This window comes from Anastrepha ludens, chromosome 6, assembly GCF_028408465.1.
Source record: "Anastrepha ludens isolate Willacy chromosome 6, idAnaLude1.1, whole genome shotgun sequence".
NCBI classification, from domain to species: Eukaryota; Metazoa; Arthropoda; class Insecta; order Diptera; family Tephritidae; genus Anastrepha; species Anastrepha ludens.
The window spans coordinates 69,249,014-69,269,796 of NC_071502.1; the positions used below are offsets into that span (position 1 = coordinate 69,249,014).

The following is a 20,783-nucleotide window of genomic DNA, read 5'->3' on the forward strand; positions in this document are numbered from 1 at the left end:
ACGAATATGTAACACAACACGAGCAACGTGGTGTTTCGACAGGAGTTTTGTCGCCAGGCGTACCCTTCTGGAATTCTCAACAAACCTATGAAATATCTAATTTACTGACTTGCTGCGTACTACAGAACGCGCCGGCTGGTAAAAACGTTACGTCTGCTATAGGGGCATTATCATAGCTGCTTGCACTCATTGAAAGTATTGAAAAAAGTATCGATGCTACAAAAGCATCGGAGAGCAGTACCAGATACTTACTCATGTCGGACTGATTCTAGAAACTCACACAGATAAAAATCTTTGCTATCTTATAAAGGTTTGAAAATGTGCCTTTGAGATCTTTCCATTCATGGCGGGTTCCCCTTTACGACCAAAAGTGGCGAAATTATGGATCTCGAAAATACGTAAAGATCTATGTATTTTGTCCATTTTTGTCCATCGCAACGTTCTCTTGATTCACTGCTGCTTAAAACATTGGGAGCCTCAGCGTTAAGAAATACTTTAGAATAAGCAAATGGGTTCATGAAGTAAATACCCGTCAATCTAGGATCTAAAGTTGTAACATAGCTATAGCAATTGTACTTTGCTGGGCCGAACCACTACTGCATAGTTCATATTTTCGCATAACAAAAATTATTGAAATAAAAGTAAGTATACGAGGTGTGTTAAAAAAAAAGGTGAAGGTTTCAAATTTCGCGGGCTACGTACAATCGACGATTATTATTATGTTGACGCACTCGGTGGTGTTCATGGTTTTAGCAATATGGTATGCTTATTTTGTTTGTGAGAGGCATAAACGAGACAAGTGTTTGCGTGTTCCGCGATTTTCTGCTATTGACTCTTGGCTCTCCTGGACTCTTCCGTTGGGACGGTTGGGCTTCGGTTTCGATGCCACCAGTTATGACCCTTTTAAGCAAATCCGGATCATCGTTGACGGCATTCAACAATTCCTGAGCAATACTCATGCGACGTTGTTTTTGGTCGAAATTCAGCAACGAACTTCGAAACTTCCGATAAGATTGCATACATATATGGAAGGTGTAAACCGGGCAGAGCTTTCCAAAAACAACGCTTTCCATTTGTTAGTCGGCATGACAGCTGAGACATACATTCTAATGGCCTTCCCAATAATTATGCCAATCACATGGGCCTAAATTAGCATGTTATCATATTTGTCTTCTCATCATTTGTTAATCTGTAAATGCATAAATTCATTAAGTCAACATTTTCTAGCGGTGCGCCCGCATCTTGAAATTTGATATTGAACAGGAAAGTTTCCTCTCCTGCCAAGTGAATAAGTGAATAACTTTGTATGTCTCTCTGGCCGACTACCTACGCCTACCAGATCGTATCTGAAAATAGTTTTTTTTTTTTGTATGCACCCCTTAAAAACACAACTATGGAAAACCAAAGAGTTCTAAATGGACCACTTCTAAGTTTAGGGACTAGCCTTGTATCCTGTTGATTGTGGAACTCGATCTATTGGTATGGTATTCTTTAGCAACACTTCAACTTAAGAAGGAAAATAAAAGGAATAGCCGTTGACAGCGCGGTTATTCAGTTGCAAATACAATACATTTTTGAAAATATTGGGGCCAATAAAAGGAAAACTTTCAATGGAAAACTTCATTTAATTTCCGACAGTTAACTTTACAATGGGAAGCTTAAGTGCTTAAATCGAAAGCTGTATCGGAAATAACAAAGTGGCTGCCTGTAACGAAAACTACCTTACCTTCCCATTTTTCTGACGAACTCAATGCTTCGATGTGTTTGTCTGCAATTTTTCAACCATCAGCTAAAATGTAGGGCCCAAACTAGCACGGTCTCAAATTTCTTAGCGTCATTACCGGTAGTTCTACATTATTGGCGAAGGTATATAACGGGTGATTTTTTAAGAGCTATAGGAAAGTTTTTCAAAAAAACACACGTACAATTAAGAAAAATTCATGAAATTTTTATTTAAATCGATAGTACAGTCCATATAATTTATTGTTTGAAGATTATTTCATGCAAATGCTGACCGCGACTGCGCTTCAAATGGTCTATCCGCTTAGTCCAATTTTGGCATACTCTTTCCAATGTTTCGGCCGGTATCTCACATATAAATGCTTTAATGTTGTCTTCCAATGCGTTAATTGAAGCAGGCTTGTATGAATAGATATGAGCTTTAATATAACCCCACAAAAAATAATCTAAATGCGTTATATCGCACGATCTGGGTGACCAATTCACAGGGCCCGAACGTGAAATAAAATGTTCACCGAACTCGCCTCTCAACAAGTCCATTGTTACGCGTGCTGTGTGGCATGTGGCAATGTCTTGCTGAAACCACATGTCATGCAAGTCAAGCTCTTGCATTTTGGGCAAAAAAAAGTTGGATATCATTTCATGGTAGCGCTCACCATTCACAGTTACGTTACGATTCGCCGCATCTTTGAAGAAGTACGGTCCAATGATGCCTCCAACTCATAAACCGCACCAAACTGTGACCTTTTCTGGATACATTGGTAGTTCTTGCAATTCTTCTGGCTGATCTTCACTCCAAAATCGACAATTCTGCTTATTTACATACCCATTGATCCAAAAATGAGCTTCGTCGCTGAATACAATTTTTCGATAAAAAAGTGGATCTTCGGCCAACTTTCCAAGAGCCCACTCACCAAAAATTCTGCGTTGCGATAGGTCGTTCGGCTTCAATTCTTGCACCACCTGTATTTTGAAAAGCTTCACACCTAAATCCTTTCGCAAAATTTTCCACGCTGTTGAGTAACAGAGGCCCAATTGCTGCGAACGGCGACGAATCGACAATTGATGGTCATCATTAGCACTGGCCGATACAGCTGCGATATTTTCTTCAGTTCGCACTCTACGTAAGCGAGTTGGTGGTTTGATGTCCAATAATGTAAATTTGGTTCTAAATTTAGTCACAATAGCTCGAATAGCCGCTTCAGTGGGTCGATTAAACTGGCCATAAAATGGAAGAAGCGCGATAAACTTTCTTAACAGAACACGCATTTTTATAATAAAATTCAATGATTTGCAAGCGTTGTTCGTTTGTAAGACGATTCATGGTTAAATTATAGACCAAACTGAAGATGTTTGACAGTGAAACAAAACACGAAACGTGCGTCAGCTGTTTAAGCCAACTGTTTTAAAAGATAATAGCTAAAAAAATCACCCGTTATATTTCCATTCCATTTGTGGAACAACATCAAGATGCACACCACAAGTGGGAGGAAGAGCTCGGCCAAATAGCCAAAAAGGGTATAAGAGGCAATTATATACACTAGGACAGGAGGCAAAAAAATCGCCCATTGCTCTGTGAAAATCATATTCTAGGGATAAAAATAAGAAACTTTGCCGAAGGAACCATACCTCTAAAACGAATTCTGATGTCCCCCAATTTGGGTCGAACTTTTTAGTTTCTTTTCTCATGTAAAGGCCAAAAATGGTGATATTTTGAAATGATTGTATGGGGAACCCCCCAGGAGAGTGCCAGGGGTTGTGTCACTGGCATGGGTGGATCGGCCGTCCAAAGTTAGTGGGGGTCGGTCATACATTTAGACTCGATTGGAGCATTCTAAATGGGTCAAAGTGGGATTTTTCGTTCGACCCAAATTGGGGGACATCAGAATTCGTTTTAGAGGTATGGTTCCTTCGGCAAAGTTTCTTCTTTTGATCCCTAGAATACGATTTTCACAGAGCATTGAGCGATTTTTAAATCGACCCGCCCTAATATACACATATATATTTTCTAATGGTTAAACGAATGTATAAATTCATCTTAAAAGCGCGCAGCTTGTGGAACTTAGCGGATCCATTTTTGCCAAACAAATTTCTTCTCATGCAACTAATATATGTATATTCTGCATGTATCGCCCCCAGCGTCATCGAGACATAAATTTTACGTCATTTTGGTTTAGCGGTTAGAAGGGGACATACAAACCAATTTTCACATTATAAGTAGGTGTATGGGAAAAGTTTTTTTACAATTTCAAATGTTATTTGTGCTACCATTTATATTAGCCGTATACCAATTTTGACCACTCAAGCATCACAGACTGCCACTGAGTTCCAACCCAGACTCTGACACAAGGAATAGACATAGAGAAGTACTAAAAATAGGTGCTCCTCTTGAAATACTCTTTATTTGTCAGTTGAAAGACAACGACAATTACCGATTTGCAGATTGAATTTCCCGTAGCTAACGCAAATTGATTGCCGATGTCGCACTGTTGCACAGTTACTGCTGCCGCTACTGCTGCTGCTGCTGCTGCTGCTGTTATTACCAATGCTTTTGCTGTTGTTGGCGTTGGTGCTATTGCTGCATATATGGCATCTGTTTGGGGTGAAAAGCACACAGTACAATGACCACATTAACTAAAATCGAGCCGCCTATTGTTGTTGCTAGATATTGTTGCAATGTGCAATGACTGCTCCGGTATGCTGCTGCTGTAGCTGCAGCCGCATACGCCGTCATTGTCAATGTTGCAATAACTTTGCTGTCACAACGCGACCGTTCGCTGTAGCTGCTGTTCATTGGCTGCTTGATCCGTTTGATCCGATGCCATGTGACATGCTGTTCTCCGCAATTGCCACAATCACCGCAGCAATCTACTCAACTTTAGCCGCGCGCTCTATTCTACATATTTTACGTCTTGTGGTGACTTTGTTTGTGGCTTCTGTGCGATTATCTTACTGAATTACAGAATAAATCGTGTTTACAATGTGGTCGGGAATGGAAATTTGTTACTCGGGCTTCACAATTAATTGCATCGCAATTACTTGATATTGGTTGACAGTTTTATTGCCGATCGTTTTACATATGCGTATACTCGTACATATATACATATAGACGTTACGTATTTGTAGGCATAAATAGAGGTATGTATTAAATATTTAATAAGATCACGAAGCATAACTTTACGATCATTACGAATCTTATTAGATTTGTTTTGGAAACGTAAAAGAAAACAGATTTAACCAAACTTGAAAGGCAATAAACAAATAGGTCTAGGACGTACATTCATTTTTGTTGTTGGCAGATTAGATAAAGAATTCTAAGCGGTGAAGTGTAGCAATCCACGCTAATAGGGTCAAGTATCATCTACATAGCAATAAAGAATTAATTTACAGGCGAGATAAAGTGCCTAGGCGAACTGTTGGGGGGCACTCACAATAATACACATCTTAAAAGCTCCCTAAGGTCCACAGCTTCTGCGAGGAGTAGGTGCTTCTGCAAGCAAGCATCTGTTTTATATCAAGCGGTTCGCTATGTAAACGTGTGCTTAAATATTTAGAACACCAACATTTGATTGTAAAAACAACTTGCAATGAAAACCAAAGCAAACTCTCAGGTGAGACCGCACTTCTTATTGGCACACATTTTCAGGATTATAATTTGCATGCATACATCTGAAATATCCAATCATAGGACATATTGGTGTCTTCGTAGATGCAAGACTGACAACAACACCACCAAATAGATTCCATGGGTTGGTAAAGTTACGAAGACCATCGCAACTTATCAGTGTGGTCTTAGACCTTGTAAACTAGACTCTTTGCTCGAAATACTAGAAATGCGCCAAATCTAATATAGTAAAATATGTAAGAATACACATTCAAAAATACACCTTTTCTCAACCACTTTTTTTAATAATTTCTTTAATAATTTTAATAAGTTTCTTTTTAGGGCCGCTTTTGGCAGCACGAAAAGGAATTACCTACTGCTGCTATATCGGAATTAGGTGTCCCACAATTTAAATTCGTGTGTGTAAGATGATAACCAGCTCTGCTATTATAGCGTAGGACTTCTACGAGTTATTTGAAACCAAACGAGGTTTAAACTGACTCCTACCAAGAGGGCTATTTAATCTAATTCAGGAAAAGTGCCGCGAATAGAGATTCAGAGTTATAGTAACATAGAAAGATGGACGCCTTGTGTGCGTTGGGAAGACCAATTATCGTTATAAATGATTTGGGTCAGTTGTTGCCAAGTGGAGAATGGCTGTATTCACTTGGTTTGATTAACTCTATTGTGCTCGGCTTTTGCCATCTTTATTAGATCAGAGGTCAGCAACTTCACCTAATCACATCGAGCATAGAATCTTCAGGATTCCCCCCCATAAGCAGATGCGCAATAGCTCGCTGTATAGCTCAATGAAACATAATTGGAGAATTAAAGTAAAATGAAAGAAGTTAAAATACTGGTTGAGCCAGCCAATTTCTAGTAGTTTATTTACACTCTTCTACGGAGAAGGTTGGACTTAAGCGTGTTGGCGACGTCACCTAAAATACAATATGAAAGGATGTGACATAGGTACAGGAACATCAAATTAAGATCGAGTATGCTCTCTATCAAGGTTATGTCATCCGAATGGATACCAACGCTCCAGTCCAAAAATATTCTATATGAGCCCGCTAATATTAGCAGGAGAAGCGAAAGTCCTCCTCTGCCGCGGAAATGCACCATTTAATACCACAAGTAGAAAAGAGAGGCAATTGGTTCGTTTTGTTGAATGCGGTCATATTCACTTAGGCGGTCGCCGCAGCCTTTAAAAAGAAGCCGGTATTGGTGAGCTCGTAGGTTACAAATACGAAAAGCTCGCAACTTATTTTTCGATGACAAACTTGTACCCTTGCAGTTTTATATAATTTCACAGAACCCCCGCCCATTTCGGTCCTCAATAGAATAAATTGCTTAAAGTTAGGACTAGGTATCAAACGCTAGAGAGCTAGCGGTAAAAATATGTGAAACACTTCTTAAAATATACTTTGTAAGCCTGTCGATTGCGTTATGTGATGTGTATCTTAAGAAGCATCCACCATTCGGAGTCGGCATACAAATCTAATTTCCCTCCATTTGTAGGGCAATATCAATTGACAGTATTATATTATTAAGTTATGTTTCCGGCTTCTAACTCTTTGGCTATATAACACTATTTTAATTACTTCAAGGCTTAACAAAATAAATAAGAGGAATTAGTACCTTGTACTTCTACTGCACTTATACATAGATACATGTATATGTATGTGTGAAGTAATAAATAATTCTTAGTTCTACGATTCACTCCAGGATACTCATATCAATGGCTGGTTACGCCCCACCGTCATACAAAGTACGAAGCAAAAATAAAAAAACCAAACTCAACTCAACTCAAACAAACTGGACTTCCTGTCGCGAAGGAATCAACGTTAAATATTTTCATTTATCCCCAATGATCATAAAAATTATAATGTCCCACCATAGCAAGCCAGCAATTACAACAACGAGGCAGCAAAAAACAAAACAAAAACACAAAAAAAGAGGCATGTGCATTTTTTCATTAATTCACTAAATGTGGTTGTTGTTGTAATGCTGCTTAGTCTCTACAGCTGTGCATTGTATCGTACGCACAACTACCAACAGGCTGCAACGCCGTATAAGTTAGTCAGCAAACTACTGCGATCCCCAAAGCTAGGCTACCTGTATTACACAGTTCCACATACGCACTCTCACACAAACACTTTCAATCCAAGCAGCAGCACTATTGCAGTGAATTTATGAGTTACTCATTTAGCAGTGCAACCGTAGACGTACAACAACAACATCAACAAAAACAATACCAGCAGCAGAAGCAATAGCAGATGCAACAACAAGCCTGGTAGTTAACCATCGCAGTCGTAATAGAATGGCAGTCATTTATTGGTTTCAGCCAGTACCGCTCCTCTTTCCCCCTTGACCCGATGAAGATTTTTGCTATCGTTGAATTGGCTGGTTGATGGTTGGCTGGTTGGCTGGTTAGCTGGTTGGATGGCTGATTGCCTGCCTGTCCAAAGTGTCGGTGCTGAAGACCAGTAGCCGTGAACGTGGCAGTTGCAATTGTATTTTATGCCTTAATTTTCTCTCAGACCATTAAGTTAATTTTAAATACTAGAATAGTCGTATATTATCGGGCACGAGTAGAATCGTTATGAAGAAGAAAAAATAATACAATAAATACGTAATGTATGTATTTTATGTATGTAAATATGTAGAAATGTATGTACAGACAACTAAATGTTTGACCCAGATGGAAATGTTCTATTCAGTGATAGAGTCTGTGGTAACATTTATAGTATGCAGGTATCCATCGTTATCTAACAAATGGATATCTTTGATGGCCTATTCACAGTAGAGTCCTTCAATTATTATTATTATTACATCCTCCTAGACTTAAAAAATTTATGACATATTGAGCTAATATACAAATATCGGTTTAGATACATACATACATAAGTATACTGCCCTAGTCGAGGCAAATCGGCAATAGGTACTCGCTGCCCACTGTAGACATAAAAGTTCAAGCAGCGATCGCTCTTCGGTTGCCAATGACAACCATGAAGAGGAAAGTCTCTTGAGTACTGCTATACCGGCTTATCAGTAGACACGACCTGCGGTCTCCCTCCACGGGAACATCCAAAAAGGTATTATTGATTAGCTCATGGGCTGCTAGGTATTGTTTGCGCCCAACAAGTTCCACCCGCTTTAGATCAATATAAGTATGTTTGACATGCTCCAAGATTCTTTTCCAATTATCAGCTGACTGCAACATAAAATCTACAATAATTTTTCATTGCCAAGCTATAGTGCGGATATTATTTTTTTTTTTCAATTAAAAGCCTCTGAGTGTAATATTTCACTTAAAACGTCTCTAATGAAAATCGACTTCGTTTCAGAAGCGGCATGAAGTTGCAGGTTTATTCGTTGGCGGAACAATATACATACATACAAACATAATTGAATTGGAAGAGAAGCCCGGCCTGCACACTATTTCGAGGATGTATGTGCCAGTAGCCGAATGGGTTGATGCGTGACTACCACGCGGAATTCACAGAGAGAACGTAGGTTCGAATCTCGGTGAAACACCAAAATTAAGAAAAATATTTTTCTAATAGCGGTCGCCCCTCGGCAGGCAGGGCCAAACCTCTGAGTGTATTTCTGCCATGAAAAAGCTCCTCATAAAAATATCTGCCTTTCGGAGTCGAGTCGGCTTGAAACTTTAGGTCTCTCCTTTTGTAGAACAACATCAAGACGCACACCACAAATAGGAGGAGAAGCTCGGCCAAACACCCAAAAAGGGTGTACACGCCCATTATATATATATATATATATATTAGGGCGGGTCGATTTAAAAATCGCCCTTTGCTCTGTGAAAATCGTATTCTAGGGATCAAAATAAGAAACTTTGCCGAAGGAACCATACCTCTAAAACGAAGTCTGATGTCCCCCAATTTGGGTCGAACGAAAAATCCCACTTTGACCCATTTAGAGTGATCCAATCGAGTCTAAATGTATGACCGACCCCCACTAACTTTAGACGGCCGATCCACCCATGCCAGTGGCACACCCCCTGGAACTCCCCGGGGGGGTTCCCCATACATTATTAATACTCTCAGGTGTTCGCTCCATCTCACCGCATATTAGTCCGCATTCTCAGTATTTTTATGAAGTGACAGCACACAATTCTTGCTAAACTTAGTTCAAAATCGTGTGACGTCATTGGCAATGGGGAAATATTTTTGTATCACATATTCCGTCACACATTTCCTTCTATGTCAGCCGAAAAGAAAATAAATATACTTACCATACTTTAAATTCAAAAGAAAAACGTCAACGCAGTCCTTTAAATAGTGGCATGCTAAACTTTTCGGAAACTGGGTATATTAAAAGTTCTCTTTGTGAATTATTGACAAGCGCAGATGTCGGTAGAATTTCCATTCAATTATAATTCTTATCACTTAATTTTGTTGCCCATTAATGAATATAATTTCCAATTGGGTCACTATGTAAACATTCCTAAATACAGTACGTACAGAAGTCCATAAATCAATGAATGTGGAAGTTGAATATCTTGAAAAAAATCAAGAAGCTGGTACATTTAGCTGCAAATACCATCATTTTTAGCATATTCTTTATTAATTAATCGTAAAAGCCCTTAATCGGTTTTCATACGCGGAACTTACTTTGTAAAAACAAATTACATTTTCTACATTTCACACAAAACTAACAAATTACACTACGCATTTTGTTTTTTTTTTTTTTGTTTTACAACTTTGAATTTTACCGGTAATTTCTTATCGAATTTCAAACCGGATGAGTTGCTCGCCCCCAGTTGTAGTGATCAGCCTCCGAGATAACTTAATGATAAATTCCTTCGGCTTCTATTTTTCTAGAGCGTTCTCTTTAGGTAAGGTTATATTACATATATGAGAGCTAATTTGGACGAAAATACAAAATGGCTTTGCTTTGTTTGACTATGGCCTCAGGCTTGTCCCATTACTCCTTTTGCGGTTTAGATTTGAACATGAGTTTTTTCCAGTACATCCTCTCCCATGTCGCATTCGGCTGTTAGCGGGTTAGGTTTGCGACAACCGGTACAGGTATAAGAGTTATAATACGAAGTGCAGTGCTCGGAGTATTCTTTCTATCTGGTTAGCCTGCACCCGAAACCCACCTCGGCTTCAAATAACAAAATAACCCCATTTACCTTTGCAACCGTCTACCGGGTAACCCATGAATAAGAGATCCATTTTATAAGCATAGAAATGACCTACCTCGTTAAATGAACTAATCAAATTTTAAATACTTGAGCTTACACTCAGCTTGAACTCACATAGGCTAATTAGTGAAAGCGAGTTTTTTCTACAAAGTATATCTTTTATATTATATAAACAATTCATTATAAACTAAAGTGCACTCTGTAAGGAAAAGGCTCAATATATGTATGTATGTATTGTACATATATCGCTTTACCTTCCTTCCTTCCGTCTATGCACGAGTAACCAGTTACTGAATGGTATAGTCGCTGCGCTTAAATATCTCTTTACACATATAATTAATAATAGTTCGCCATTACCTGCATATGTAAGTCGGAAATGTTGCAAATTACTAATCTACAAGTACACACCTATACACATTCCACACGATGCATTGATAAATATTGCCACCACCTTCCTCTACCCAATGTATTGCGTTGCACCTCGAATAATCAAATATAATTTCATATAAAATTTGCATATGCACATCTGACTACCACAATCTGAATGAATTGTGGCATGTTAACACCCACTTCCCGTAAGGCCGAACAAGCATTTCCAGTAGCCAGCCCGACAGCTATAAATGCAAGGCAATTTGCCAATCCATCGCTGAGGCGTTGCATCTATATACGCACATATGTGGCATAACAGGTTTTAGGGAAGAGTAGCGGGGCATGGGGTTAGCGGGGAAACGTTTAACACATAGACCATTCTTTGGAGCTGCAAGACTATTTCTGTAGGCACGTTGTTGTTGTTATTATTGTTAGTGGTGCGCATGTTTGACGAAAAGTGCCGTAAAATATTTAATTGCACTTTTTTATTAGCATCAATTACGAAAAATACCAACTACTGGAATTTTTTCGAGCTTTTTCCACAGCTATGTATTATTTCGCTATTTTTATGGCAGTATCGCTATATTATTGTTGCTAGTGAACAAAAGTTATAGAATAATAACAACAGCAACTGCATAAGAAGCGACGGAGTTCACGGGGTTGCTTGTTTGTATATTTGTCTGTTTGGGTGTTCGGATGTTGTGGGGAGCTACATTGACTTTTGGATGGTTGATAGTTACGCCTCGACCAGAGCAGCAGGCGTTCGTTGTAGCCGAAAACGAGTTTACTTGACGGCGTGTTGCATTTAGGTGGACATAGCGTGTAATTAAATATGAATGTATGTATGTAGGTATGTACTTTGTTTTGCTTATTGTCATTGCCGCAGTTGTGTTCATGTTGTTGTTCTTGTTTACAATAATTACAAGCTGTTGTTTTCAAGTAGAGTGCCACAAAATTCTTTAGCCGTGATATGAATGCAAACATATGTATGTACAACAGCCAGCGCGGCCGTCTTAGTCAAGTGAACTTGTGCGTAACTATCCCTCGATCGGTACCGATTTCGATGCCCACTAAGGATGTGAAATATCAAATGTTATAAAATGTGTTTTCTGATGGACTTTCCAACACTTAAATACCAACGCTGCCAAAAATTTTTGTTATGACCTGCCAATGACGAACAACCGTTCGAGGCTTACTTTCATATGATGGTAGTGGTGATAATCTATGGTCGCAATTTCAAGACTTTACGTGAATTGGGAAATCTAAAACCAAATTCATTTACGAGGGGTGCCTTTTATATGTCGGGATTAGAGAACAAAAACAAATTTTAATCATCGAAAATCACTTTATTGTTTTTCAAAATATTCTCCATGAAGATCTATACACTTTTGCATGCGTTTGAACTAATTGTCGAAGCACTTTTGCCACTCTGAATGAGGTACCTCCAAAACATGCATTCTGAATGCCGCAACCGCTCCTTCAGGTGTCGAAAAACGTTGACCTCTCAGTTTGTTTTTTACGTACGGGAATAAAAAGAAGTCATTCAGTGCCAAGTCAGGACTATACGGCGGATGACCCATTAATTCGATGTTTTGGGTGCTCAAAAATGCAGTTGTTTGAGCCGATGTGTGAGAGCTCGCATTGTCCTGGTGAAGAGTGATCCGTCTTTAGCGATTGGTTTTCCTAATTTCTTGGAAGACAACTGGCAAACAAATGGTTGTGTACCACTCAGAATTTACTGTTCTGCGTTGTTCTAGTGGGACGGTTGCGACATGTCCAGTTTTTCCGAAAAAACAAGCGACCATTTGCTTGGAAGCGCTTCGTGCGCGAACAACTTTTATTGGATTTGGCTCATCTTGAAACACCCATACAGTCGACTGCTGTTTACTTTCGGGCGCATACGCGTAAATCCATGATTCATCACCTGTGACGATGTCATAGACGGGTTTCGAAGCCCCGCGATCGTATTTTTTGAGCATTTCCTTCGACCAATCGACACGAGCCTTTTTTTGAGCGATTGACAAATTGTGTGGGATCCAACGCGAACAAATTTTTTTGACAGTCAAATGTTTATGCAAATTGGATGTATGCTGGTCCCTTTAATGCCTAAGATTGTCTCAATCTCACGATAGGTCACATGACGATCTTGCAATATCAGTTCGCGCACAGCGTCAATGGTTTTCGGAACAACAATTGATTTTGGACGACCTTCACGAAATTCGTCTTGGAGTGAACTACGACCACGATTGAATTCACCATACCATCGATAAACACTGGTCCTTGATGGAGCTGCATCGCCAAAAAATGAATTAAGTTCATCCATGCAATGTTGCTGAGTTAATCCACGTCGAGAGTTGTAAAAAATAATCGCACGGAAATGTTCACGATTTAATTCCATTTTTGGACCGAGAAGAATCTTTTAAGTTACTGTAAACAACACAAATAGCGCTGGTATTTCAAAACGTTCTGAGTACGTAAAAGCCAAAAAACGTCAAACTTTGCGATACAGCTGTCAGTTGCCAGATTGCAACACCAGGGTTGCCAAGTCCCGACATATAAAAGGCACCCCTCGTACTATATCATTCCTTTTAAAAATAATAAGTGAAGAATAAATGATAATCTTGTATTCAGCTATTCAGGGACTTCATGGCATGCAAAGTTCGATGTTAGATTCGACTAAAATAAAAAAAAAATATTTCTTTTATTGTTGTGTATAAATTCTCTGCTACCGTTTTTCCTCAAGATTTCTCAAGCGGGATTAAAAATGTGACTACATATTAAAGTTTCGAAGTACTCTCTGCCGTTTATTATTACTTTTTCCCATCTTACCGGTAACGCACGAAATGTGCACCGGAAGAACGCCTCGTGAAAATGCTGGTTAGCCACAGCAAAATCCACAGAGCAAAACATATGTTAGTCGAAAGGTGCAATGTCTAGAGATGGTATGGGTGATTTCATTGTTTCTAAGTATGCCTTCAGTCCTTTCGTGTCAAGAGACTGTGCACTACCATGCTGGAGGATAACTTTGACATGTCTCTTTAGATACAAAACCTGTTTCGCTGATTCGACGAGCAGCTCAGAGGGATTAATTTTGTTCGATATGCATCATCTGTAATGATTTCACTAGGTTTCTCCACAAATATACGTCAAGTAGTACCCCCAATACCGAATGTTTTGAATCTTCTAAAATCCATTATCAAAATCATCGCTCTTGACGTGTTCGCATCACTCAGGGCATGTCGCGACATCGGCTTCTACTGATTACAGTTTCAAAAGTATTTGTTGAGCATCAACCGTAATTTTATTCGAGGATCAGAAAATCAAAACTTCAGGCAAATAACGAAAATGGGGCACAACAAACTAAATTTCTGAACGAGAATAAATTTATGAAGAAACACAAATTCATTATGCGGGGTTGTGGTTATATTCACTGATGTCCAAGCTTATACAAATAGAGTATGTTACCTATCAAGATATTGTGCAAGCTGTAGCGGATAAATTGGATTCGAAATATTCAATACTGAAGTATCGCAGCCATAAGAGATTGAGTTCAATAATAAGCCCCACACTATTAACAGGAAATGGAAATCTCTCAGCTCACATCGTGGCAAATTTTACGCAAAGAACTTCACTTTACTAGATAAAATTAACCGAATACGTGAAATAAGTGCCAAAACTTTTGCAATCAAGCCTTACAAAAGTTATGTTACGAGGGGTCCCTTGTATATGTCGGGATTTGGCAACCCTGGTGTTGCAATCTGGCAACTGACAGCTGTATCGCAAAGTTTGACATTTTTTGGCTTTTACGTACTCAGAACGTTTTGAAATACCAGCGCTATTTGTGTTGTTTACAGTAACTTAAAAGTTTCATCTCGGTCCAAAAATGGAATTAAATCGTGAACATTTTCGTGCGATTATTTTTTACAACTTTCGACGTGGATTAACTCAGCAACATTGCATGGATGAACTTAATTCATTTTTTGGCGATGCAGCTCCATCAAGGACCAGTGTTTATCGATGGTATGGTGAATTCAATCGTGGTCGTAGTTCACTCCAAGACGAATTTCGTGAAGGTCGTCCAAAATCAATTGTTGTTCCGAAAACCATTGACGCTGTGCGCGAACTGATATTGCAAGATCGTCATGTGACCTATCGTGAGATTGAGACAATCTTAGGCATTAAAGGGACCAGCATACATCCAATATTGCATAAACATTTGACTGTCAAAAAAATTTGTTCGCGTTGGATCCCACACAATTTGTCAATCGCTCAAAAAAAGGCTCGTGTCGATTGGTCGAAGGAAATGCTCAAAAAATACGATCGCGGGGCTTCGAAACCCGTCTATGACATCGTCACAGGTGATGAATCATGGATTTACGCGTATGCGCCCGAAAGTAAACAGCAGTCGACTGTATGGGTGTTTCAAGATGAGCCAAATCCAATAAAAGTTGTTCGCGCACGAAGCGCTTCCAAGCAAATGGTCGCTTGTTTTTTCGGAAAAACTGGACATGTCGCAACCGTCCCACTAGAACAACGCAGAACAGTAAATTCTGAGTGGTACACAACCATTTGTTTGCCAGTTGTCTTCCAAGAAATTAGGAAAACCAATCGCTAAAGACGGATCACTCTTCACCAGGACAATGCGAGCTCTCACACATCGGCTCAAACAACTGCATTTTTGAGCACCCAAAACATCGAATTAATGGGTCATCCGCCGTATAGTCCTGACTTGGCACCGAATGACTTCTTTTTATTCCCGTACGTAAACAACGAACTGAGAGGTCAACGTTTTTCGACACCTGAAGAAGCGGTTGCGGCATTCAGAATGCATGTTTTGGAGGTACCTCATTCAGAGTGGCAAAAGTGCTTCGACAATTGGTTCAAACGCATGCAAAAGTGTATAGATCTTCATGGAGAATATTTTGAAAAACAGTAAAGTGATTTTCGATGATTAAAATTTGTTTTTGGTCTCTAATCCCGACATATAAAAGGTACCCCTCGTATGCCCGAAACACCTTATAATTGTTCAATAATAATCCTAAATGCTACTACTCGTTTCCCGTGACATAAAACTGCAGGTTGAAGAACAGCATCGAGAGGCACATCACAAAATTTGAGGAACAGCTCGACCAAAAATATAACAAAGGATATATGCGCTAATTTTAGGAAGAAAAAGACTTACGAAAAATCCTGTCCCACTAAACCAGTTACCTGTTGAGAGAATTGGTTGTGATAAACCGACATATTGCATGCACATACACACACAATATACATTTGCTGCCATTTAGTCGGCGTCACACAAAATCACGAACATATGTATATGTAAGTACGTACTCGGTTAGCTTAGGTCACCACGCCTCACTCACCACTCCAGTCGAAATCGCCGCTTTGTCTATCCGTATGCGGTTGTCCATCACATCCCATAGCGTTGCTTCCCAGCATTGTCATCATCGCAATCTCCATCGCACCACCACCACACATCGCTCAGTTTCACACTCAATCAACTACTCATACGAGCTGGCTGACTGGCTGGCTTGATTGCTCGCAGCTTAAGTTCTTATCTGTGGGACATACTAAATACGAAACACACATGTGCACATGTTTCTGCATGTTACATGAATATGTGTATGTTACATGTATGCGTATGTTTCTAGCACATATTCGTATGTTTGTATGTATGTATGTAGCGATTGTATTTACCTACTCGTAGCGACTTTAATTTGTGTAATTAATTTTTAATGGCTGGTCCCGGGTTGTTGTCGGATGTGGGTTGCTGCATTCAGCTGTCTAGCAGCTCACGCCTCTATTGACGTTTGATTAATTGTTGAGAAATTCAGCGCGGCGATTAGTAAATTTGCATGTGACAAGATTGCCCAAAGATGATATACAGAAATACAATCTTCATTTTTTATTTATTCCAAGCAAATTCTTAAATATTATTTGTAATTAACTGCACTGCATATTATCTAAAGATAAATATCTGATGTCAACTTACTGATTGAAATTGTCTCCGCATACTTTCGAGATCCCATAATAAGAAAGCGAAGTGGCGAACTGGGTTTGCTAGAAATTACGTGGGAGTTTAATGGGCTCAAATAAAGTAGACGTATTCATACTAAGCTGAAACAGAACGCAAGTAAAGGATTTTTCAATAAGGGCGGATCGATATTGAAATAGAATAAAACAATCTGTGCATGAGGTATTAACGAAAATCTTATTTTATTTCGAAGGCCCGTTTATATGTGCAATTAGGGAAGTATGGAATATGCAAATTTCCGTCCCGACTTCGGACCAATCCAATTTTCAATAACTCTGCTGCATATACCCATCTGAATTTGGATTATTTCGACTGTAGGGGGATTGATTGCGCCTTATTAGCGGAAAACTCGACAAGAAAACGTCTTGAAGTTTTAAATCGAACGATGTCAATTCACGTCATCTCTGCGGGAAATGGTATTACCCTCAAATCGTTCAAGCAGAACGCTCAACGTGGTGTTTACTATGTGTGGCACATAGAGGTGTTGTATTGTAAGTGCACATCTTTCAGTTTGAAAAAAATATAAAAAAAATAGTTATCATTCACCTGTTGCTCCCACCGTTCACGTTGATGGCCTGATAGTGAATCAAATTCAGAAGCTGTGGCCAATATCATACCGTTAACCGTCTCCCAGGTGATTCGCTGACGTAACCGTGGTCATAAAAGCAGTTTGTTTACGAAATAACTGAGATCATGTTGGTGATATACGAGAATAATCAACACAGTCGAAGTTACTCTCACAATTTTGTTTTTCACCAAAGCCGAAGGCCAAACCTGGTAATCTATCGTCCTTGGATGGCCTCACCACGGCTATTTTCAAAGCAAAATGAATTAATATAGACGCCAGATCAGAAGCTGCACCAAACAGCAATTTCTGGTGGATGCATTACCACCTCGTGTTTTTTTAAGTGAGCCTCAGCGCTAAAGATTATATTTAATATATATTTAATATAAACATATTTGACATCCCCCGCCAAAATAACATGGCCGTCGCAGTCCGTCAACTTCGACCAGTCCCTATACGAAAACCCCTTTTTAAATGTAAAATAAGCATTATCAATGCAGACCAATAAAGTAAATAACCGTAATAACTAATAATTATAAACCTACCCAAAACAGCTCAAGTGGCAATTAAAAGACAAAAACCGGTTGTGTTAACCACCTCATGGGCCTACTGTACCCGCAAGCGTAGCAGTCTACACGTGGTCAGAAAGATATCGCAACCTTGTAAGTTGTTGTACTTTCCCAACGCTCGCTGAGTTGAAGCGAAGCCCTCCTTTCCAGGAGTAGACCACAGGTGATCAAGGCAGCTACTTACTTGGTGGCGGCTACCTCCACTTGAAACAGACTGCAGTGGTCTAACTTGAGTTTGATAGGAAGCTTCTCGCAGGATACTCCTTCACCAACTTAGAATCATCCGTGCAAAAGTTAACGAGGCCTTTAATGAAAAATGTCCTGCTCGAACCGGGCGAGTGTGTGCATTGATAAGTTATCACTACGATGAACTGAGAGCATCTGAAGATACCGAAATGCCCGTAACTGAGGTCAAGCTTATAGCCTTAGACTCTCACAGTTTGATTGCGGAATCTTTGCATGCGATGCCCATTTTTAGCATCGCGTTAAGCACTAGAGTAAAAGTGGCTTGAAGCTCTCCGCTTTGGCCCTTGTCCAGCTTCTTAACCGACGGAAACTACATACAACATAATCGGCCCCAATATCTGATTTGTTCCTTATCCTCTTCTACGTTATCTTTCCGCCAATCACTAGTCCCGGGTACTTCACCCTGCCAGAAATCATCAATGGAGTGCCCCTTATTAAGGAATTGAGCTCGGGGTATTTCCTTCTTGAGAGTACTCCCGATAAAACGCATTCTACATCCCCTTTAACAGCTACGTTTTGGTAACCCTGCATCAATTCATACAGAGTATCCAAAAAATTCAATACTTCAGCGAGTGTGTAGGAAAAACTCAACAAGAATAAGGAGCATTCCAGTGAATTCTGAGAAGTACTTGCCTTCACTATTTACCCAAATAACTGTGATTGAAAGAAGACCAGATCGGTCTACATCACGCAATTCAATAGCAGATAGACCAAGAAACTCACTTATGGATTAACTAGACACGTCGGACCTAGAAGATGTGAACACAGAACTACATAGATCCCTCAACATCACTTCTGTTCTTACCAAAACGCGAAATCACCGTCTAAATTCTTATTTCTTTGGATATCTGGCAGGCTTGGAATCTAACCGTTCATAATATTTCATCGTTTATTAAAGAGATGAAGTGGTTTCACCTCAGTGAAAATTAGGTGGCAGTATTTAAGTTTAAGCATTTGGCATTACAGTCTCCATTTCTAGTGGACTTCAGGCGATCGGACCACATTCAGTATACGGTAGGTATAAATGCAGAAGTTGTATATCCTGAATCGGTCAAAGGTGGCTGCACTGGTGAACTCCTGAAGAAATGTCAATACGCTAAAAGTACAATTAATTACGGTAGTGCGAAGATCGTCATGAACTCGTACATGACTTGGGCATCTGAGGCAATTTACTGCTTGTAAAAGTTTTAATATAGTAGCATACAAATAAACATACATATGTACGGAGGTATTTATAAGAAAATTACTTTATAGACTTATCAGCGTAGATATCTGCAGCGCATAATTACGCGAAAAGAGAATCCATCATAAATAACAGTAGCTGTTATGATTATGGACAAAACATAGGGTACTCAGACACGATTGCAACATTAAGTATACAATGTTGAAAACCAAGCCAAGTGAAAAGAGAAAAAAACGCCAAATTGACCAACGCAATTTCCATTTTAACACGCTGAGGGCAAATTCAAAGCTTTCAAGAATTTTTACTTAAGTAAAAAATAACGTCTATAAGCAGTGCAACAACACGGGTAACCTTATTGTATGTCTGCGTGCAGCTGCAACAACACAAATAATAATGAAAATTAATAAACCTCAAGCATTCAAATTGTTTTGCACATGGACTTGTACGCTAGGCCGTCGGTCGGTCTGTTTGCCTTTTGGTCTCTGTTTCTGTCCGTCTGAGGCTGTCTGGCAAGGTTGCGTAGCATACCATAAGCAGACATACATACACTTAAAGATGCATATGTGCATGTGTTTGTTGAGAAATGTGCCCATGTGTGTGTATATATCGGCCTTTCGTGAAGGTAACCAAGTGACGGCGTCGTGAGCTCATTTGCGAAATGTTGCACCTTAATGCGAACAACACATTTTCCCGTCAAAATAATGTCTGGCCCAAAGGTGATCGAGTCTGCAACATTGTATAAACGTAGGTACGACTGTGCGGTGTGTACAAATGTGTTGTGAATACGCGCATGTATGCAATGGTTATTACCACATCGTTGCCGCTGTTGCAACGCGTAAACAACTGCAGCGACATTACCAAGCTGTGCAGGCGCTCTGTGATCCATCGCTGGCCAGACGACCGGTTGCATGCCCACTCCGCAGACACATTCATTGCCGTCGCGCATTTCGCATTCAGCGCCGTCCGTCCACCCGTTCGACCGATTGTCCATTCGTCGCGGTCACAGCCATAACCATAATCCCAGCTGCAGCCACAACCACAGCCACAGTCGTAATCGCGGTAATCGCTGTTGCAGTCTCGTCTGCAAACGCCCATTTTCAATGTTTTGCATTTCTTTGCTGCATGTCCACACGGCTACTGTGTTGCGCATGAGCACGCGTATACCAACTTCGCTCCGTTACCTCTCTTAGCCTTTGAATCGAAAAGACTCGCTGCATGCATAATATATGGCCGGTGCATTGCGGTGATACAATCGCACTCTACTTGCGGCGAATTCTTCACTTACCAACAGCTGCCTTGT

At 39.8% G+C, this 20,783-nt stretch overlaps 1 protein-coding gene across 2 annotated transcripts in view; it reads left to right on the forward strand.

The window, feature by feature from the left end:
* The window catches only part of LOC128866953 (uncharacterized), a 108,171-nt gene that overhangs the window by 78,879 nt on the left and 8,509 nt on the right, over positions 1-20,783 (forward strand). The gene's annotated exons all lie outside the window — the stretch shown is intronic.